Consider the following 23,634-nt stretch of genomic DNA (forward strand, 5'->3'; position numbering starts at 1 on the left):
AAGTAAACTAAAGTTGTGTTTACGTTCTCTAGCAGCAACACAATATTACTCATGCCAAATTAGTTTATTTTACAACCTGAGCTCTTTTTTTCATATAACATGCTGCCGACTCAGTTTTTGTGCTGTATTTTTTTGTAAACTCAAATGTAGAGCTTTATCAAGAGAATACATTAAAATGATACTTAATGTGAACGTGTGTATGTATTTAGAGTCAGCATTTTAAAACTCTGTGATGGTTGGTGCTCTGACTTACAAGCTTAGAATTTGCCTAAAGCTTTCCACCTGTTCTCTCCTCAAAAAAAAAAAAAGAATGTTTTTTTTTCTGACTGTTGAGATATTTTAGTCTTTTTATTTTATTTTATTTTTTTAGTTGTATATGGACAAAAACCTTTATTTTGCTTATTTATTTTTATGTGGTGCTGAGGACCAAACCCAGGGCCGCATACATGCTCGGTGAGTGCTCTACCACTGAGATCTACCAGCCCCGAGATCTTTTAGTCTTTTAGGGCATTTTTATTTCCTGCCTGTTCCTGTTTGACATACTTAACTATGGCATCTAGTAACCACTTGGGCATCCTGCTGTCATCCGTTATCCACTATGTTAAGCTGGTGAGTAGAGATGAATTACAATAAGCATTATCCCTCAAATGGCAAATATTTCTTTTCCTTGGCCTGCTTCTTGATCTATTTCATGTTCAATCAGATTTGGAGGCATTTGGGAAGCTATTCAAAAAGCTAGAATTGGTATTATTGGCAAGATACAGGCCTCATTGAAACATTGTTTAAAGTAAGTATACTCATTTTCTGAATTCCTTTAGTCCTCTTTGCACCCCTCATTTTGTCTTTAGTGTATGTGGCCTGATGTCCTCCTTACCTGACATTGAGGCTTCCTCTACCCTTCCTCTGGGTCACTTCATCCTCTTTTTTTGGATTTGATGACACAGTATTCTGGTTTTTGCTCCTCTGCCCCGTACCTTAGTATCTCCTTTGCAGCCCCTCTGCCAGTTCCCCTACATTAGAGTGCTTCAAGGGACTGTTCTAGACTGTCTTCTCACCCTACACATTCTTCCTAGGCAAGTTTTGTGGCCTCTGTTTCCTATTTACAAATCATCCCAAAAAAGTCCTTTCTCTAGGTGGACCACTTCTTAGAGCTCCAGACCCAGATGCTTAACTGCTGACTGGACATCTGTATCCGGATGCCTCACAGGGCTTGTTCACAATTGACCCTTCATTCTCCAGGCTTGAAATTCCTATTCCAGTTTGAGACATCATTAACTTTTCCATTGCCCAAGCCAGAAACCAGTCATTTTCTTTAACCCTGGAGAGGAGGTAGAGTTTCTCCTCTACCTGCTTAGGGTTTCAGGTTGAGCTTAAGCTGACATAGGCAGGTTACCAGGAGAAAAGCATACAAATTTTATTTAGTAATTTTTACACGGACAGGGGACGTGTCACAAGAAAAATGATGACCCAAGGAAACAGAGTCCATCACTTACATACTAGGTTGGACAAAGAAGAGTAAATTGTGAAAATGTGGCAAGACAAAAATGGATGTGCTAGGTCAGTTAATTGTGGAAGAATGTTTGGAAAATAAATATTAACAAGGCTTGTACAGACTTCTCTCAGCCTCCAATCTGCCTCTGGTGTATATCTTTCTCCTATAGGGAGAGCGCCTTTCATGTGGGAATTTTACCTCCTACTTTCAAGAATAAAAAGGAAGGTCAGGCCCTGGATGTGTAGCTCAGTGGTAGATCCCTTACCTAGCATGTGAGAGGCCCTGAGTTGTTCCCCAGTGTCACATATGTTCTCCCCACCCCTGGGGGTGGGGGGAACAAGGACAATAAAAAAGAAGGTCAGAGTGTCCTTCTTACATCTGCTCTTTTTCAAGTGTGTTTAACTCTGAATAATTAATGCACCAAAGTAGCGTATCTTTGGGTGGCATATTGATTCTCTATAACCTCAATATCTAGTCACAAAGATCTACCAATATATACGTATATGTTTCTTTCTTTACCTCCCCTCCCCCAAACTTCTTTGTGTGTGTGTGTGTGTGTGTGTGTGTGTGTACTGGTGATTAAACCCAGGGGTTTTACCACTGAGCTACATCCCCAGCCTTTTTTTTTTTATTATTTTTTTTTAGTTGTTGATGGACTTTATTGACTTTATTTTTATGTGTTGCTGAGGATCAAACTCAGTGCCTCCTGCATGCTAGGTGAGCACACTACCACTGAGCCACAACCCCAATCCCGCCCCACCAACCTTTTTTATTTTTATTTTTTTGAGACAGAGTCTCACTAAATTGCTTAGGGCATGGCTTAGTTGCTAAGGCTGGCCTAGAACTTGTGATCCTCTTGCCTCAGCCTCCTGAGTCATTGGTATTACTAGCATGTGCCACCCTGCCTGGTGCTGCGTGGGACTTCTTGACCCACTCTTGCCTCAGAGGCTTTGCACATACTGTTCTCTCTTCCAGAATACTTCTTATTAAGAATACATGCATGGAATTTAATTTCTTCCATTTCAGTCCTTGGTGCCATGCCTTTCTCTGTCCTGCTCCCTCTCCCTATTACCCTTTATCTACTCTACTGATATTCCTGTCACTCATCTATTTGAATATTTTTGTTTTATATATTTATTTATAGTGGAATTCACTGTGGTTTATTTACACATGTATGTAGTATAATTTTGTCAAATTTATTCCACATTTTCTCCTCTTTTCCGTCCCTCCTCCCTCCCTCTTCCTTCTATTTCATTGATCTTCCCTGTATCTTTATGATATTTGATACCCCCTTCCATATTTTTTTAATATTTATTTTTTAGTTATAGGTTGGCACTATATCTTTATTTTATTATTTTTATATGGTGCTGAGGATCGAACCCAGAGCCTCACGCATGCAAGGTGAGCGCTCTACCACTGACCCCCAGTCCAGCCCCAGCCCACCCCCTTCCATCTTTTTCCCCCATCTTTTTGCTCTAGATTCCACATATGAAAGGAAATATTAGAACTTGATTTTCTGAATCTGGCTTATTTCACTTAAAACAATGTTCTCCAGTTCTATCTATTTATAGGCAAATACCATAATTTCATCTTTCTTTATGTCTCAGCCCAAGACACTCTTAATTCTACTTTTCATCTAGCTGTCTCTGCATCTGTCCCAAATATACTTCTTCTAAGCCTTTCCTGACCCACTGGAAAGTTGACTGTCCCTGCAATTGCCCAGTGCTACAGACATGCCATTTGACTCTCATCACTCTTTTTTTTTTTTTTTAAAGAGAGAGAGAGAATTTTAATATTTATTTATTTTTTTTAGTTCTCGGCTGACACAACATCTTTGTATGTGGTGCTGAGGATCAAACCCAGCGCCTCGCGCATGCCAGTCGAGCGCACTACCGCTTGAGCCACATCCCCAGCCCCCTCTCATCACTCTTTACTGTGTTCACTTCTCATTTGCCTATAAGCTCCACAGGGCAGAGGCCCTATCTGCTTTGTAAGCCACACCTGATACACACATGGTACTTATTACTCATTATTCTTTCTTTGAATTAATAGAATATAGTAATTCCCCCTTATTCATGGGGAATAGCCTCCAAAAACCCCAGTGGATGCTTAAAACTGTGTATAGTATCAAACCTATAAAACACTTTTTTCCTCCACCTACACATATTAATTTAATGCTTATTTCTTTTTATCTAAGCACTTATTATCCATTGTGGTTGCAACTTGCAGTTTGAGGTATAAGAAAGCTAGTATGGATTTCTTTTTCCTTCTCCACAACTTCACAGACAGAATACTTATTATTGATGTAGATCTTAGCAACCTCAGTGTACAATTTATTTCTTTCCTTAGAACATTAAGAAATTTAACTTTTTCAGTTATAGGAAGGACTTTGTGGCTTCTCTTTGGTATATCAGAATTGCCAGTATCACTCCTCTTGAGTTTTGGGGCCACCGTTAAGTAAAATAAGGTCCTCTTGAACACAGGAACTATGGTACTGCAGCCAAGTTGGCCACTAAGTGTCTTCTGGGTAGGTAGCATATATAGTATGTATACACTGGACAAAAGGATGATTCATGTCCTGATCAGGATGTATCAGATTTCATCATGCTTCTCAGAAGATCATGTAATTTAAAACTTATGAATTATTTATTCTTGGAATTTCTATTTGATATTTTCAGACCACAGTTGATTGTGGGTAACTGAAACCTTGGAAAGCAAAGCAGCAGATACAGAGGACTGTTGCAAACTAATTTTGTTTATATTATTATTATTATTATTATTATTATTTATTGATGGGTGTTGGGGACTAGATTTTTTAGTGTGTATGTATGGTACTAAGGATGGACCCCATGAGTGCTCTACCACTGAGCTACATCCCCAATCCTTTTTATTTTATTGTTTTACTTTAAGAGAAGGTCTAAGTTGCCAAGGCAGGCCTCTGACTTTCTATCTTCCTGCCTCAGCTTCCTGAATTGCTGGGATTATAGGTGTGCATCACCACACTCAGATGGACTGGATGTTTGTGGTCCCCTGCGTTGTTACGTTGAAGCCCTACCCCTAGTGTGAGTATATTTACACATGGGATCTTGTGGAAATAATTAATGTTAAATGAGGTTATAAAGGTGAGGCTCTGATCTCATAGGATTAGTGTTCTTATGAAAAGAGGCACCAGGCAGCTTAATCTCTCTCTGTGCATGTGCATCAAGGAAAGGTCACATGAGGATATGGCAAGGAGGCCACCATCTACAAAGCAAGAAGAAAGCTCTCACCAGAAACTAATTTACTGGCACCTTGATCATGGATACTGTGAGAAAATAAGTTTCTCTTGTTCAAGCCATCTCATCTATGGTATTTCATTATAACAACTTGACCACATTAATACTTTGATTATTCTATTTATGTCTTATCCCACATGGGAAGCACCAAATCACATATTTCCTTTATTGTTCTTTAAAAAGTATCAAATATATAGAAGATGATTTAAAAATATCAACTAAGTGGAATTAAAGTGGAAACCTTGGGCTGGGGTTGTAGCTCAGTGGTAGAGTGCTTGCCTAGCATGTGTGGGGCACTGGGTTCGATTCTCAGCATCATATATAAATAAAATAAAGGTACCCTGACAACTTAAAAAAAAAGTGGAAACCTTAATAAATTAGTTTTCTTCCTGAAATACTTTCCCCATATTTTTTTAAATATTTATTTTTTAGTTGTAGTCGGACACAATATCTTTATTTATTTTTTAAAATTTGGTGCTGAGGATCAAACCCAGGGCCCCGCATGTGCTAGGCGAGTGCTCTACTGCTGAGCCACCATTCCAGCCTCTCCCCATATTTTTTACCAGATAAATTCTATTCATCCTTCAAGCTCAGCCTCAATATCATGTCCTCAGAATATTCCCTAACTAATCTAGATTTTTAATTTTACCCTATTATTATGTCTCCCAGCATCTTTCTTTCTTTCTTTCATAGTATGTATGGTAATTTGAATTGTATTTCTTTACACAACAGGGTCCTTATGTCCCCATTACAGATAGGTTATAGTACCAAACCTATAATACATTTTTTCCTTGTATATGCACATACTAATTCAATGCCTCTTCCTTTTTACCTGAGCACTTATTCTCCATTGTAGCTGTAACTTGCAGTTTGAGGTGTAACAACAACCTGGGAAAATACTATATGTCTATTAAAATGTTATAAATACTTTTAGAATATCTGGTGATTGAATGAATTGACCACTTAATTTCATCTCTTACTTGATGCTTTATTGACTCCTTCTTTCTGAACCTAGGGAGCATGCTGTCTGGCAAATAAAACCTTAATCAATTTAAAGTCAAGATACCTTTTCCTCCCTGGCTGCCTGAGGGTTTGGTGCTATCATGAACAACAACCATCTGGACCAGGAAGTTCATAGCCAATTACTTTGGAAAAACAAGATATTAGGGGTTCCCAAAAAGCTCATGTGAGAGACAATGCAAGAAAATTTAGAGGTGAAATGATTGGTTTATGGAAGCTTTAACCTAATCAGTGCATTGATCCTCTGATAGGGACTGACTGTGTGATAACTCTAGGCAGGTAGGATATAGCTGGAGTAGGTGGGTCATTGTGGGATGTGCCTTTAGGGTATATATTTTGTCTTTGGTGGGGCGAGTCTCTCCCTCTCTTATTCCTGGTGCCATGTCCCAAGTTGCTGTCCTTTGTCATACAGTTCCATCATGATGTTCTGCCTTCCTCAGGCCTTGATGAATGGAGTTGGCCATCTGTGGACTAAGACCTCTGAAATCGTGAGCACCAGATAACTAATCCTCCTCTAAAGTTATTATTATAGTTATTCTTTTTTAAAAAAATTTTAGTTGTCAATTTATTTTATTTATTTATATGTGGTGCTAAAAATCAAACTGAGTGCCTCACACATGCTAGGCGAGTACTCTACCACTGAGCCACAGCTCCAGTCCTTTATAGTTATTCTTATAGACCAAAATCTTTTGGTCATAGCAATGAAAAAGTTAACTGAAACACAAATGGTCATCAATGTCCTTCACCCTGGGAAGGCAACAGCATCTAAAACAGAAATTGGGGAAAAACTTGCCAGAATGTCCATAAGTACAGTGGATATCATCTTTGTATTTGGATTCAGAACTTATTTGGTGATGGCAAGACAGATGGCTTTGGCATGATTTGTAATTCCTTAGATTATGCAAGGAAAATGAATCCAAACATAGACTTGCAAGAGACATGGCCTGTATGAGAAGAAAAAATCTCAAGAAAGCAGCAAAAGGAATGGAGAGCAGAATGAGGGAAGTCAGGGGACTGAGATCATGAATGGTGGTACTCACAAAAAGCAGGAATAAAGATTTTTTTCAAATATTTTTTTAGTTGTTGATGGATTTTTATTTTATTTATTTATATGCAGTGCTGAGAATCAAATCCAGTGCCTCACACATGCTAGACAAGTGCTCTACCACTGAGCCATAACCCCAGCCCCAGGAATAAAGATTCTGTAATGACTTTATTTGTGGTGATTTTGTGACTTTTTTTTCCTTGAGGATTAATAAACTTCACTTAGAAAATGTATCTTGAGGTTGGGAGTGCGTGTACCTTAAGTCCTGGGTTCAATCCCCAGTACCACACACACCCCCCAAAAGAAAACAAAAAAATAAAATGCATCTTGGTTCAGATGAGTTCTGAGATGTTCTAACTGGTCCAAAGCTAGAAGGTTAATACATGCTGGAAGATGCAGGGAGAGAAATAAACAAGAATGGCAGGATACTGAAAAGAAATAAATATGCATGACTGAGGTAGAGGCTGTACAGGCTTGGTTGAAATGGTGGTGTTGGGGACAGTTGATAAAAAGCTTTGAGTTCCAGGCTGGTGACTTTAGACTTGATAAAATAGACCTAGGGAGCGGCTGGTAGTGATTGAGCTGGAGGGTGACCTCATGAGAAGGGAATTTGAGAAAGATTATGCTAACAGCTGAGGATTATGTGAATTGGAGAAGAGACTGAGCTTTGAGGGTCTGTGAATGTGGCTGCTAGAGAGTCTAGACAGTCCTGTTTCCCTTATCCTTGAATCTGAAAAAAAAAAAAAAAAAAAGATGGAACATTAAAACAGTTCTGAGATACTACTTTAAAGTGAGAAACATTTTTATCCAGTTCTTTGTCCTAAAGTCATTTAGAATCTAACCAGAGTCGCAGCTTGCTATACACAGACTTGAAAGCAAAGGAGTAAAGTGAATGATTGTGCCGGCTATTGTCTCTTTCTCCTTAGAAGGACATATATGCTTGATTTCTAGATGAAAATAACCACATCATCTAGAGAGGATGCCCACCAAATGATAGGTTCTTTGTTTCTTCCTTTTCTAGCTAGGTTCTAGTCAGACTCATTGTAGAGCAATAAACAGACTTGATTATATTCCAATCTTGAGTATACACCATAGTTGCTTTGAATAGGCTTTGTTGTTTTGCCACAAATATATAATTTGAGAAAGAGGGGTTTAAAATATAAAGTCGTCCCTCAGTATCCATATGGTTGGTTCCAGGGTGCTGGGTAGATACCAAAATCTGTGGAGCTCAAGTTCTTTATATGAAATGGTGTAGTATTTATATACCCTCCCTTATACTTTAAAATCATCTGTAGATTACTATTAATACCTAGTATAGTGGAAATATATAAATAGTTTTCATACTGAATTGTTTAGGGAATAATGACAGGAAGAAAAGTCTGTAGTTGAGTTAGTTGTTCAGTACAGATGCAGTTTTTCCCCTGAATGTTTTCAATCTGCACTTGTTTGAATCCATGGATGAAGATCTCATGGATACAGAGGACCAATTGAACTGAATTTGGAGTGCTTCAGTGAGAAATGTCCAAAAAATTGAAAATGTGAAGCTTTAAAAATTTGAAAATGAATTTGGGACTTGGAGATATAGATTTTTGGGGCAGAACTAAATGCATTATTTTTTATGTAATAACTTGTAAAATCTTTGCAAGTGTATTCATCATCATTATTAAAACTGTGTACTTATACGTCTACATCCTCCACACAAGATGGTGAGCTTCTTGGGGCCAGGATGACTCTTATTCATCTTAGTAAAGTAGTCAGCATCCTATAGGTGCTCAGTGTTAGTTGAGCAAATGAATGAGAGTAATGTGGGTAAAAGAGATAAAGAAGGAGGAGATCAGTGGCAGAACTTTAAGTTGAGCAAATGAATGAGAGTAATGTGGGTAAAAGAGATAAAGAAGGAGGAGATCAGTGGCAGAGAAGCCCCAACACAAGATCACTAACTCTGGCCATGGGGAAGTCACTTGGGTGTGCTAGGGAGGAAGTCAGAATTCAGGAAGCCAAAGAGGAAGTTGGTAGAGAGGGAAGCCATGAAAGAGAATTCCCTTTAGCATTAAAAGCACATCCCAGCTAGGATTGTGGCTCAGTGGTAGAGCACTAACCTAGCACATGTGAGTCACTGGGTTCAATCCTCAGTACTACATAAAAATAAAGGTATTGTGTCCATCTAAAACTAAAAAAAAAAAAAAAAAAAAAGCGCACCTCCACAAAATGCTAGAAAAAGTGCCTTCTAAAGGTTTGTATCTTTTTTCCTTATCGAGAGCCACCTGTGCTGTGAACACCAGGGCCATCACTTTTATTGATGCTTCCTAGGTTCCTTGCCCCCAAGAGGCCAGCCTTCATCCTGAGTGAACCCTTCTTTGCTCTGCCAGCTTCCCGTGTTGACTTAGTATGGTGTCCTGGGTTCTATTCTCAGGTCTGCTGTGCAATGATCCACACAGTGTGTCCTTAAGCAAGTCACCCCCTCTGGGCTTCTATAGTCCCCTGTGGCTGGCAGCATGTCTGGGAGTATGCAGTTGACTGGCGATGATCTGACTTGCTCTCTGCTGCTTTGCAACAATAAATCACTTCACCAAACATCAGCTGTCTTGCCTTCTGCCCTCTGCTTTGTGTCCTAAGGCTGACTCTCACCCTCCTATTGTTGGGCCTTCTAGTGTCCTCCATAGGATTCAGTTCACAAATACATCTTTAGGCAGCACGCCCTTGATTGCAGCACAGAAATGCGCTTCAGACATTTAAAGGGAGTGTTGAGTGAGTAGGCCAAACCTAGGGCACTTTCTCCACCTCTGCCCAGGCAGCCAAGGAAATGAACTTTGAAGGGATGATTTAAAGTGCTCTGACTGGGCTGGTGTTGTGGCTCAGGGGTAGAGCGCTTGCCTACGATGCGTGAGGCACTGGGTTCTGTCCTCAGCACCACATAAAAATAAAATAAAGATATTGTGTCCATCTGTAACTAAAAAATAAATATTATTTAAAAAAGCTGTCAAATGTTATTAAAAAAAAAAAAAAGAGCTCTGGCAGCCAGTGATACCGTGGTCCTTGAAATTTAATTTGAGGAGGCGAGCGCGGGCGGAGGCGGCGGCGAGACACAGCCGAGCTCCAGCGAGCGAGCGCGGAGGGAAGGAGGAGGCCGCGCGCGCCGGAGGCGGAGGCAGCGAGCAGCAGCAAGACGAGCACGGCGCCGACGCCGCGCAATCCGCCGCCATCCCGCCGCCCCGCGCCCGCCGCCCTCGCCGCCCCGACGCGCCCGCGGAAGCAGACCAGGCAGATCGGGAGCGGCGCCGAGAAAAATATCTTTACTAGATGACATTTCATCGCAATGTCCGATCGTCTGGGGCAAATAACCAAGGGCAAGGATGGGAAAAGCAAGCACTGGACTCTCAGCCTGTTTGACAAGTATAAAGGAAGACCAGTAGACGCCACCAGGTCCTCAGTTATTCCTAGACACGGCTTACAGAGTCTCGGGAAAGTGGCCACAGCCCGGCGCATGCCGCCGCCTGCAAACCTGCCAAGCCTGAAGTCTGAAAACAAAGGAAACGACCCCAGCATTGTGATAGTGCCCAAGGACGGCACGGGATGGGCAAACAAGCAGGAGCAGCCCGACCCAAAGAGTTCCAGTGCGACGGCCTCTCAGCCGCCGGAGTCGCTGCCGCAGCCGGGTTTGCAGAAGTCTGTCTCCAATTTGCAGAAGCCGACACAGCCGAGCAGTCAGGAGAATACAAATTCAGTGCCAGGTGGACCAAAGTCATGGGCACAGCTGAATGGAAAGCCAGCAGGACACGAAGGTGGTTTAAGGGGCTCAAGCCGACTGTTATCCTTCTCTCCCAAGGAATTTCCGACGCTGAAAGCAGCTGGAGGGCCGGACAAGGCTGGCAAAGAAAAGGGCGTCTTAGATCTGTCGTATGGGCCAGGACCAAGCCTCCGCCCTCAGAATGTGACAAGCTGGAGGGAGGGCGGTGGGCGAAGCACAGCTTCTGCGGCGTCTCTGAGCACCTCCCCAGCTGAGCCGGGCAGCAGGAACGCCAGTGCTGGGGATGGAGCCCCCTCCTCGGCATGTACCAGCGATTCTAAAGACCCCTCTCTCCGCCTGGCTCCTCCTGTCCGCAAAGGGACATCGCAGTTCCTGGGAAACGTGTACCACCCTCCCACGTACCATGACATGCTCCCTGCTTTTATGTGTTCGCCACAGTCATCAGAGAATCAGGGTCCAGTGGACCGAGGCTCCTTCCCTCTTCCTCAGCTTCGCCTGGAACCCCGTGCTCCTTTTAGACAGTTCCAGATCAATGGCCAAGATGGGAAAGAGAGCAGGCTGGGGCTGACCCGCCCCATCCGCCCACTGAGGCAGCTGGTGGAGCGGGCACCACGGCCCACCATCATCAATGCCGAAAACCTGAAGGGCCTGGATGACCTGGACACCGATGCTGACGACGGCTGGGCAGGCCTCCACGAAGAAGTAGACTATTCAGAGAAATTGAAGTTCAGCGATGATGAAGAGGAGGAAGAGGTTGGGAAGGATGGCCGGCCAAAGTGGAACAGCTGGGACCCGAGAACGCAGCAACAGTTGAGCTCTGCAGACAGTGCTGATGCCAAGTGCACTCAAGAGGAAGGGAAGGACTGGGGCGAAGCTGTGGGTATGTCCCGTGTTGCCCGAAAGGTGCCGGAGCCTCAGCCACCTTCCAGAAAGCTTCATGGCTGGGCATCAGGCCCAGACTACCAGAAATCCTCAGTGGGCAGTGTGTTCCGGCAACAGTCTATCGAGGACAAGGAGGATAAGCCACCCCTGAGGCAGAAGTTCATTCAGTCAGAGATGTCCGAGGCCGTGGAGCGGGCACGAAAGCGCAGGGAAGAGGAGGAGCGCCGAGCCCGGGAGGAGAGGCTGGCAGCCTGCGCTGCCAAGCTCAAACAGCTAGACCAGAAGTGCAAGCAGGCCCAGAAGGCCAGCGAGGCCCAGAAGGCCAGCGAGGCCCAGAAGCAGGTGGAGAAGGAGGTACCTCAGTCCCCAGGCACCGAGAAGGCCCCCCCACAAGAAAATGGCCCTGCTGTCTGCAAAGGCTCCCCAGAATTCCCTGCCCAGGAAGCCCCCTCCACTTTCTCAGAGGAGGCACGCACAGCTTCCCCAGCTGTGGGTCAGAGCAGCAGCAGTGAGGAGGAGGCCAGGGAGTCTGCGTCCCCTGCACAGGAATTCAGCAAGTATCAGAAGTCCCTTCCTCCACGGTTCCAGCGCCAGCAGCAGCAGCAGCAGCAGCAGGAGCAGCTGTACAAGATGCAACACTGGCAGCCGGTGTATCCCCCGCCTTCCCACCCACAGCGAACCTTTTACCCGCACCACCCCCAGATGCTGGGCTTCGACCCCAGGTGGATGATGATGCCTTCCTACATGGACCCTCGGATCACACCCACCCGGACCCCTGTGGACTTCTACCCCTCAGCCCTGCACCCTTCAGGACTGATGAAGCCCATGATGCCCCAAGAGTCCCTCAGTGGGACTGGATGTCGTTCTGAAGATCAGAGCTATGTGCCCCCACTCCAAGAAAGAAAAGTGACCGCCATCGATTCAGCTCCCGTCTGGAGCCCAGAGGGCTACCTGGCGCTGCAGAGCAAGGGCTACTCATTGCCCCACCCAAAGTCAAGCGACACTTTGCCTGTGGATGTGCATGTCAGGAATGAAAGCTCTTACTCTGCCTCCCCCGGAAGGTCAGGGGGCGTAAGTGCCCAGCGCCATCTCTTTGAGGAGAGAGGGGAGGAGTACTTGAGTGCTTTTGACAAGAAGGCCCAAGCAGACTTTGACAGCTGTATCTCTTCTCAAAGAATAGGCCAGGAGCTTTTATTTCCACCCCAAGAAAATGTTCAGGAGGCGGGCGCTCCTGGGGGCCACGCCCAAAACCTCAGTCGTCCCCCGCTGGAGCCTGACTTTGTCCCAGTTGAGAAAAAGCCAGAGTTTTGCAGCTGGGACATTGGCCACCAGCCAAAGGCCCCCGACACAGCCAAGGGTGTTGAGCAGGAGGCGCCCCAGGAGGAGCCGTCCTTCCATGCTGCCTCCTGGGAGAAGGAAGGGAGTCCTGACAAACAGCCAGACCCAGAGCCTGAATGGACACCTGAGCCCCGGAGTTCCAGTGGCCAGCACCAGGAGCAGCCAGGCAGGACCCGGAGGTCAGGGCCCATCAAAAAACCGGTCCTCAAAGCCCTGAAAGTGGAGGAGAAGGAGAAGGAGCTAGAGAAGGTTAAGCGGGGGCTCGGGGAAGAGAGTGCACGGCTGGCCACAGAGAAGCCTGAGCAGGATGAGGACGAAGAGAACGACCCTGCCCTGGCCAACGCCTCCCCTTCCACTTTGGAGGACAAGGCCTCCACCCGGGCTGGATCCAGCCACGAGGCCAGCAAATGGGATGCGGATGAGGATGAGAAGCCTGACAAGGCCTGGGAGCCCAGACCATCCCGAGAGAACAGCGACATTCCCCCCACCAAGAGAAACAACTGGATCTTCATCGATGAGGAGCAGGCCTTTGGGGGCCGGGGGCAGGCCCGCAGCCGGGGCCGAGGTTTCAGAAAATTCACTTTCCGAGGTCGGCCAGCCGGGGGAAATGGAAGCAGCCTGTGTCGCGGGGGCGTCCTGGGGGCCCGCGGCATCTACAGCAGCAGCCAGCGGAGTGGCCGCGGTCGGGGCCTGCGGGAGTTCCCCCAGCCAGAGGACAGCCCCAGAGCCAAGCCGCGGCGGCGCATCGCCAGCGAGACCCATAGCGAGGGCTCCGAGTATGAGGAGCTGCCCAAGCGGCGCCGGCAGAGGGGCTCGGAGAGCGGGACGGAGGGCTCGCTCCTGGGGCGGGAGGAGGGCGCCCTGCAGACGGACTCCTGGCGCTCTAGCAAGGTGTACCCGGAGGACCAGAGCGGCCCGGAGGCCAAGGGTCGGGGCCCTCGGGCCTGTGGCCGTGCTCTCCCGCCCAGGCTGAGCAATGGCGGCTATGGGCGCAGGGCCTTCGCCCCCAAGGAGCCGGTCCCCTGGCAGAGCAGGAGCCCGGGCGGCTCCTGGCAGGAGTACGGTCCTGCCGACACGGGTGGGACCCGGCGTGCCACGGACAGAGACTACGTCCCTGACTCCTACCGACATGCGGACTCGTTTGGCAGCAGGGCCTTTGAGGACAGCCGCTTGGAGGACAAGAGGTCCTTCTTCCAAGACGACCATGTTACAGATTCTGAGAATGCAGAGAACCGGCCGTTCCGGAGGAGGCGCCCCCCACGCCAAGACAAGCCCCCGCGCTTCCGGCGGCTGCGGCAGGAGCGGGAGTCCTTGGTCCTGTGGGGACCAGAAGAGGAGGCCCCCCTGCTGGCGGGCCAGTGGCCAGGCCGGCCCAAACTCTGCCCTGGGGACAAGGTTGGCGCAGGGGGCCGCAGGTCCCCAGACCCATCCTGCCACAACTCCTCTGACCATGCCAACGAGGAGTGGGAAACGGCCTCTGAGAGCAGCGACTTCAGGGAGAGGAGCGGGGGCCCAGGGGAGCCCGACCCACAGGGGGACGGTGGCCTGTCTGGGGCCGGTCTGGGTGAGAAGAAGGAACTGGCCAAGAGGAGCTTCTCCAGCCAGAGGCCCCTGGCTGACAGACAGAGCCGCAAGCTGGAGCCGGGAGGGTTTGGGGAGAAGCCCGTTAGGCCAGGTGGTGGTGAGACGTCCCCCCGCTATGACAGCCAGCAGAGCGGGACACCCTTGAAAGCCAAAAGGTCCCCGGATGAGGCCCTGCCTGGAGGCCTTGGCTGCAGCAGTGGGAATGGCCACTTGCCTTACACCCTAGAGCGGGCCACACACACCAACGCTGATAGTCCAGAAGCCACCAGTAAGAAGGCAGAGAAGGAGTCCGTGCTGGCCGTTCAGAGGGCTAGTGAGCAGGAGGAGGCCCGGAAGCAGTTTGACCTGAGCTATGGAAGTGCCATCATTGAAAACTGTGCGTCTGGCCCTGGGGAGGAGAGTGAGATGGGCTCCATGGTGGGTGAAGGCTTCATTGAAGTGCTGACCAAGAAGCAGCGCCGGCTCCTGGAGGAGGAGAGGAGAAAGAAAGAGCAGGCTGCACAGGTGCCTGTGAAAGGTCGAGGCCTTTCCTCTCGTATTCCCCCTCGATTTGCTAAAAAACAGAACAACTTGTGCCTGGAACAGGGCGATGTGGCCGTGCCTGGCAGCAGCCTGGGCACTGAGATCTGGGAGACCAGCAGCCAAGCCCTCCCTGTGCAGGCCGCAGCCAGTGACTCCTGGAGGAAAGCCGTCTCTGCCTTCAGCAGCACTGAGCCCAGCTCCACTGAGCAGGGTTTTAAGAGCAGCCAGGGAGACAGCGGTGTTGACTTGAGTGCAGAGTCTCGGGAGTCGTCTGCCACCTCCTCGCAACGCAGCTCCCCATATGGTACTCTGAAGCCAGAGGACATGAGCAGTCCTGGCCTGGCAGAATCCAAGGCTGACAGCCACGAGGAGCAGGCTCAGAAGCAATCTGAGCAAAAGGACTCAGAACAAGGCTCAGGACAGAGCAAGGAGCACAGACCAGGACCCATCGGCAATGAACGTTCTCTGAAAAACAGAAAGGGCTCAGAGGGGACTGAGCGGCTGCAAGGGACAGTCGTCCCACCTGTTAATGGGGTAGAGATTCACGTGGACTCCATGCTGCCTGTGCCACCCATTGAATTTGGAGTCAGTCCAAAAGACTCTGATTTCAGCTTGCCACCTGGTTCTGCCTCTAGTCCTGCAGGGAATGCAGTGGTCAAACTTCAGGATGCCTTGGCTAGCAATGCAGGGTTGACACAGAGCATTCCCATCCTCCGGCGAGATCATCATATCCAGAGGGCCATTGGCCTCTCCCCAATGTCCTTCCCCACTGCTGATCTCACACTAAAGATGGAGTCTGCACGGAAGGCTTGGGAAAACTCCCCCAGTTTGCCAGAGCAGAGCTCTCCAGGGGGTGCTAGCTCGGGCATCCAGCCTCCGTCCTCGGTGGGTGCCTCCAGCGGGGTCAACTACAGCTCCTTTGGTGGAGTATCCATGCCACCCATGCCTGTGGCCTCTGTAGCCCCTTCTGCTTCGATGCCAGGCAACCACCTCCCGCCTCTGTACTTGGACGGTCATGTGTTTGCAAGTCAGCCCCGGCTGGTTCCTCAAACCATACCTCAGCAGCAGAGTTACCAGCAGGCTGCCGCTGCCCAGCAAATCCCCATCTCTCTGCACACGTCTCTGCAGGCTCAGGCTCAGCTTGGACTGCGGGGCGGGCTTCCCGTCTCCCAGTCTCAGGAGATCTTCAGTTCTTTGCAGCCCTTCAGGTCTCAGGTGTACATGCACCCCAGCCTGTCACCACCCAGCACCATGATCCTCTCTGGGGGCACGGCCTTGAAGGCTCCATACTCAGCATTCCCAGGCATGCAGCCTTTAGAGATGGTGAAGCCCCAGTCCGGCTCACCCTACCAGCCCCTGAATGGAAACCAGGCCCTGGTCTACGAGGGCCAGCTTGGCCAGGCTGCTGGACTGGGCGCCTCCCAGATGTTGGACTCCCAGCTGCCACAGCTGACCATGCCACTGCCTCGGTATGGCTCCGGGCAGCAACCACTCATCCTGCCACAGTCCATCCAGCTGCCACCAGGGCAGAGCCTCTCTGTCGGGGCCCCCCGAAGGATTCCTCCACCTGGGTCCCAGCCACCAGTCTTGAACACCAGCAGAGAGTCCTCTCAGATGGAGCTGAAAGGCTTCCACTTTGCCGACAGTAAACAGAATGTTCCCACAGGAGGCTCCGTATCGTCACCACAGACCTACAGGCCTAGCTCTGCTAGCCCCAGTGGGAAGCCCCCTGGATCAGCAGTTAACATGGGCTCTGTGCAGGGACACTACGTTCAACAGGCAAAACGAGTGGATGAGAAGCCCAGCCTGGGAGCCGTGAAGCTGCAGGAGGCCCCCTCAGCTGCCCCCCAGATGAAGAGAACCGGAGCAATCAAGCCTTGGGCAGGCAAAGTGGAGGAGAGTAAAGCCTGAAGGTGCCTGGCCACAGCCTCGCCTCACCCTGACTGGGACAGTGCCACCCACCATCCAGCCTGGGCCACCACCACTCGGAACCTCACCGGACCCACCGTCCGAGCACCTGGCCCAGACTGAGAGCTCTGCTCCTGCCCACTCCTCCCACTCCTCCCACTCCTGGAAGCTCATGCAGCCAGCTTGCACTGTGGACGTGTGGCGCCGACCTGCTTGCTTTGACATAAAAGAGCAAAGGCTCCCTCCCTCCTGCCCCTTCTCCCCACTGTGGAGTGAGTCACCTCTGTGCAGTGCAGACCCGCCTGTCCAGTCCCCAGGCAATGGCTGGCGGCTGGGTCTTTCTAGCCAGAGGCTTTTTGTTTTAAAAAGCAGCTAAGGTTTTTACAAAGGGGAAAGGAAAACAAAACGCCAGCTACGTCTGTATAGCTGAACTTTTATACGGTCCTCACTGTCCTCTCTGCCCCTCTGCTGTCCCCAGTGGTCTCCTCTTACCTTTGTCCTGTTTGATGCGTCGCTGCGATACCTTAAGAGATGCCTCTTAAGAATGTGCCCCATGGTCAGCCTTCGGGGTCACTGAGGTACCATTGTTGAGTGCTCCAGTGTCAGCTCCCGCTTTGGCGGTGAGGTGAGTGGGGCAGCAGGTAGGTCAGCATCTCCACTGGGCCCAGCCCCAGGCCGGGAGTCGATGACATTCTAGCTTAAGAATTACATGGCATTTCTGTCTTGGGCTCTTATGAAGCCAGTGGACACAATGACTATTGGGCACCAGAGGTGAACCTTGGTCATCAATGTCGTTGTCCAGATCGGCTGGGATGGCGTGAGCCGATGCTCCGTGGGTCCTGTCTGTGCTGTGCTTCCCAGGCCCCATACCCCCTTGGGCTCTGCTTCCACTCACCATCCCATCCCCCGCCTTCTACAACCTGTCACTTCCCTTTCTCCTTTTGCAGAGCCTGCTGCGCTCTCTGGATCCCAGTCCCTCCACCCACATACAGCGCACACAGCTCGTCATTAAAGCCACAGGCACATAAGACAGCTGCCCCTTGGGGTCTGCAAAGGCGTGTTTCCTAGATGAGGCTATAAGGATTTTTCCTCTCCCTGTGCTTCAGTCCAGCAGCAGATCCCTGTTGTTAGCATGCAGGAGCCCGAGCTAAGCAGCAGGTGTCAGCGTCACTCATTCTACAGCCTGCCAGCCAGGCAGGGTCAAGGTGAAGGTGGGCTATGGGGCTGGCCATGGTTCTGAAGCAGCCAGGGCAGCCTACCCAAAAGGACAGCATCTTCTGTCTGGAGAGCTGCCCCTCACCAAAGATGTGGGCCCCTGCATGCTGGGCTTTCTGCTTTCCAATCAGCCCAGACTCCATCATTCCCAGGAAGGTAAAGGGGGTAATTTCAGTTTCTCAAATGCTATGCAGGGTCCCTAACCAGCCATCCACCCGCAGGAGCCACTGCCTGTCCCAGAGTGTGCCACATGTGCAGCTTGGCCCTTGGTGTCCCTGTGGGCGACAGCTGCGGGAGCTGGAGGTACTGCGCTATCTCCAGCAGAGCCTGGCCCCTGCTGTTGTAATTGGGTTCAGCCTTCCCCTGCCAGCAGCGCTCACTGCACATCATCCTTGGTGGCATCTGGGGAGAGCAGTCACTGCTTCACCTCAAGCCCTTGGCACCTCCCCCCCCTTGCCTCCACCCCCAGACCTTACTGGCTGGGCTTGTCTTCATCTTTACTCTTCTGTCCCTTCTCTAATGGCTGCCTGCCTGGAGTCTGCAGCCCTGGCCTGCCCTGTCCTTCATCTGCTCCCAACCCCCCACGTCTCTGGTCACTGTTCCTGTGATGAGTCTTCTGCCCCTGCCCACTGCCTCCACTGCCAAGCCGCCCCTTGATGAGTCTGGGCCAGCCAGAGCACACGCAACCACCTCTGCCTGTCCACCTTACAAATGCCAGACCCGCTCACCTAATGCCAATGTGCATTATGTGTCCAAAGGAACAAAAAATTTCTCATTTCAAAATTCAACAGAACAGTCGTGGATGCTGTTAAAAATGCAAGATGTCCCTTCAGGTGAACCTGCCACAGAATGACAGTACTTCCTGTTTGAGGAAAAGTAGGTCACCCATTCTCAACCTTCTCTCACCCTGTCTCCCTCCTTCCCTGCCTCCCACCCCAAATAAAGACAAGAGACACTAGAATTTATTTATATGTATTGATGTTGTAGGTCTAGGTGAAAAGAAGTAAAATGTTCCACTGCTCTATTTATATATAATGTCTGAATTATTCTGTGCAGGAAAGGCCAGGAAATTGCATGTGAAGTTTGGTGCGTTTGCCACCTCTGTGACCTCAGCTGTGGGCTCTTCCCCCAAGTGCAGATCTTCAATTCAACTCGGGCAGAGGGCAGGCCTCGGCCTCCCCACCTCCCAGCCCCTCTGTGTTCTGATTAAATGCAGTTTTTAGTGCAGCTTTTTAAGGTGCAATATCTTTCTTCCTTTCACGTGGTTTTAGGGCCAATCTCAAGGTAATAGGACTTGGCATCTTATTTTGGTTTCAAACCCCCATTCTCAGATACATACAGAAGTTTCTGCCAGGACATCCTGGCCTTCAGTGGGAACAGGAGAAGGCCAGCACTCCTTTGCTACTGTTGAATTGGCCGAGGGGCAGTGTAAGATCCTCTCACCAGTCAACTCCTGATGCTGGCAGTTTTGGCCAGACCATTGATGGTACAGCCTGTCGCTCGACCTCCAGGGACTTTGTAGTATTGGTTCTCTGCTGACCACTCAGTGAAGTGAAATTCAAGGGTAGGGTGTCTGAAATGCAGTGTCCACCCACTGAGGGCTGGTTTCTTAACTGTTAGCTTCCCGTACATAGTTCACACTGTTTTCAAACTTGGAGTTCACAGAACACTCTGGCTCTAGTTTTCTTAAGGGAGAATAAAGGAAGACTTTATTTCACATTCAGAAAAGGTTGAGTCCAGAGCTCTGGTCATTCCAGCTGCTTCTAGTGATATCTGGGTGACATGTTAAATACTGACGTTCCCTCCAGTCTTCTGATCTGCCTTCCACAGTCAGGGAGGAAGTTTGACACACTCAGCGACCAGGAGGCAGGCATCTGCTCCGGTGCAGTGTCAGCAGCTCTGACAAAGGCCCTTCCCTGAGGACTGATGGGCCGCCCTCTGCCAAGTGGCTGCCTTTGCCTCAAATCTTTTTTGTCCCTTCTCACTTGCAGGGCAAACCTGGGTTACAGGGTCTGTTGGAAATGACCTCGCCGTGTTCTGTGATGAATGGGAAACGCAGACTTCCAAAAACCCAGCCCTCTGAATGTGAGCTGGACCTGAACAAGAAGGCCATCTGGGCAGGAGTGGCTGGGTGTTGGAGACAGACGCTGTTACACAGCCATGCTCCTCACCCAGCCACCCGCACAGCTGGCTAGTGACTTAGGGCATGAGACCTGCCTTTCACCCTTTCTCCGCCCATTTGGTAGCCTCCAAGATGGCAGCAGCATTCTTAGGACCCTGTGTAAAAGCTCTGTGCAGGCGACCTTCTTCCACTGTTTAAAGGGGATCCTGTACTTTGGACCTCATGCCTTGGGTAGTAAAAAGGATCTGGGGGTTTGCTGCTTTGCTTTTGAGAGGGTTATGTTTTGGTTTTGTTTCCTTTTGCTTTATTTTGGCCTTCCTCTCTCGTCTTTTCGTGTAGACCAGATATTTGAAAGGGCAGACGATGGCTCACGGGTCTGTGCAGCTTGTTTATATGTGGTGTGGGGAAACCATTACTCGGATGGGAAATGGCATCGTGGACTCACCGGGCCGTGCTGGACGCTCACCCTCCCTCCCCTCCAGTTCAGTACCTGTTGTTTCTCCTTTCAAATATGTGATTGTACTAGCTCTTTCCGTATGAAAGACTCTCCTTATTTAAATAAAAAAAGGAAAAAAATAAAGCTGGACATGCTTTCTCAAAAAAAAAAAAAAAAAGAAATTTAATTTGAGACATTTTTGCCCTTCTTTTTTGCCCTCTCCTTTGAATTTTGGGGTCTAAAGGCTGACTGAGCCTCCAGGTTATCCTTTGCTTCTTTTCTTCCTTGGTGGGAAGGAATCTTATACACAGAGGATTGAGTTAATCATTCTCCTGACTTATGGCCTTTCCATGTAAGGCTTTTTTTTTTTTTTTTGTCAGTACTGGGAGTTGAACCCAGGGCCTGGTACATACTAGGCAAGTGCTCTACCACTGAGCTATACCCCCAGCCCTATTTAAGGCCTCTCTTATATAAGAACTTTATTCCCTTTTATCTTATTGAGCCATCCATCCAAATCACGCCCACCATAGACAATCATCAGATATTTTTAATATGTATTTATTTATTTGTTTGGTATAGGGGATTGAACCAAAGGGTACTAAACCAGTGAGCCACATCTCCAGCCCTTTTTATTTTTATTTTGAGACAGGGTCTTACTAAGTTGCTGAGCCTGGCCTTGAACTTCCTCCTGCTTCAGCCTTCTTTTTTTAATATTCATTTTTTAGTTGTATGTGGACACATACCTTTATTTTATTTTTATGTGGTGCTGAGGATCAAAGCCAGTGCCTCACACATGTTAGGTGAGCACTCTACTTCTGAGCCCCAGCCCCAGCCCTGCTTCAGCCTTTTGAGTAGCTGGAATTACAGATGTGTGCTGCCTCACCCAGCATCCAATGTACCCAAAATGTCATCATTTTAACATGTAATCAATGTAAAAATTACTAATGAAATTGATTAAATTCCTTGTTGTACTAAATCTTCAAAATCCAGGGAGCACTTTACTCAGTATAATATCTCAATTTGGATTCTAAATTTTCATCAGAAGTACTTAATCTGTAGTTAGATTTCATAAAATTCACTGTTGAAAAACTAGATTCACATACCTAAGTTTTCTCAAGCATACTTAAAAGTTTTCCAGTAACTGCATCAAGTACCAAAATAATTATTTTCCTTTCATATTTACATACAAATTGACAAACCAGCTTCATATATTTTAGAAAAATTGACTTGACTTTGAAGCAAAAGCATATCAGTTTCAAAATGCATCTGTCCAATTATAGTCACTAACTCTTATGATATTTTCCTATGTTTACTAGATAGCTAGTAATATACAGTCTGTAATTAAGGAAGTTGTATCTTTGAGTTAGTTGTGCTTCTCACCTGTCTTGTTGTGCTGTCCTTGGGCATATAGGTTGCTTTGGCCAACAGTGTGTACCTGTGTCATTGAGCTCAGGGGGTCCTGGTAAGGGGGTAAGGATGGTAATTTAACCCTAAAACCGAGAGCCCTAGGCACAGAGACTCCTAAATAATCAGATCCAACCCTACAAAATAACTCTTTGTGTTAGGAATTCACCTCCACCCTCCCCAGGGAGAAGTAGCCTGAAGAGGAAGACCTTCTTGAATTCTCCTGCCCTGGAAGTTTAGAGGGGCTGAGGAGGGGAAATATCTGTCCAAGGTTAGGCTGCCTCCCTCCTACCTGTTTCTATCACCTCCTTGCAAGTGCAGTGCATTTTCATGCCTTGATGTTATTACCTTATTGACACCTGGACCACAGTTTTGAGTCATACTGGTAAGCAGGTGGCACTGTTTGTTCCAAGATGGTAGTAGAGGAAAAGAAGGACCAGAGTCCCAATAATTCCTTTTTTTTTTTTTTTTTTTTTTTAATCTTTGCAAAGCTACTCCTGGCCACTTCCTACCCCAAACTGAAGCTACTCCTCTATCACATACACCCTGGTTTAGAGGCCCTCCCTTTTACCCAAGAGGTTCTTCACTATTTTCCTAATTTCTTGGCATTTTCTCTTTGTAATTTTTCTGTTTGATCTTGGGAGAGGGAGTGGCAGGCATGTTAATCACTTGTTTAATCCTTGGGACCACTCTATGAAGTTATATTAGCAGTCTCATTTCACAGATGAGAATACAGGCTTGAAGAAGTTAACTAGCTTGCCTGTGTTACTGAGTCAGGACTTCGATCCAGGCAGTCTGGCTCCTGAGTGGGCCCTCTTAACCTCTGCCTCGCAGGAAAACCCAAATTATCCAGTGTCCTGTGTGGGGATGCATTAATGGAGAGTTGATCAAGGCATTGTCTGGCAATGTGCAGGCTTAAGAGAACTGAGGAGAAGAGAGGGAAAATGACAAGGGCAAGGCATTAGCAGCCAGGCCTGCTGTCAGCAGCATTTGATCCTGGGCAGGAGACTGACGGATGGCTCTCAGGGCAGGACAGGCCCTGTGTGGCTAGAAGTGAAGGGAGGAGGGGTGAGCATCTGCGAGCCCAGCCCACGCAAGGACTGATGTCAGTGCTCTGTGCGTTGGTCTCCAAATTTGACATCTGATATAAACTTGTTGGTGTGAAATTCTATCCTGCATTTTCAGTCCACTGGATTTGAAGTTCTTCCAGGGCAGCAGTTGGGCCGGAACGACTGGCCCAGGCACCACTAGATGCTTCCCAGAGGTGGTTGTCAGGCTGCCAGTGTGCACTGCTATACTTGTCTCTTCACACTTCTGCATCTCCTTCTTTCCTTTTCTCTGATTGGCCAACATGCACTGGGGGTAAGTCTCGGTTGTAGACACTGTGAAGGAGACTCTAGAAGGATGAGACTTGAAGGTCAAAGTCAGCAACCAGGAAATAGATGAGGAGCACAGGAAGGTAAAACCTCTGACTCCAGTTACTGGACTCTAATGAGTTTCAGTAAAAACAAGGCCAGTGTCTGTCTGGTGTATGCTCTAGATGTACAGCTCTTGCCTTGAAACCACTGTTTCCTAGTTGCTTCTGAAATGCCAGGCACTTTTTTTTTTTTTTTTTTTCCTTCTGGGGTTGCTAAAATAGAATC

General features: G+C 48.2%; 1 pseudogene; it reads left to right on the plus strand.

The window, feature by feature from the left end:
- Nucleotides 1–10,053: 10,053 nt before the first annotated feature.
- LOC139702340 (protein PRRC2B pseudogene) lies at nucleotides 10,054–20,737 on the plus strand (annotated as a pseudogene).
- Nucleotides 20,738–23,634: the final 2,897 nt, after the last annotated feature.

Source organism: Marmota flaviventris, chromosome 17 (assembly GCF_047511675.1).
Source record: "Marmota flaviventris isolate mMarFla1 chromosome 17, mMarFla1.hap1, whole genome shotgun sequence".
NCBI lineage: Eukaryota > Metazoa > Chordata > Mammalia > Rodentia > Sciuridae > Marmota > Marmota flaviventris.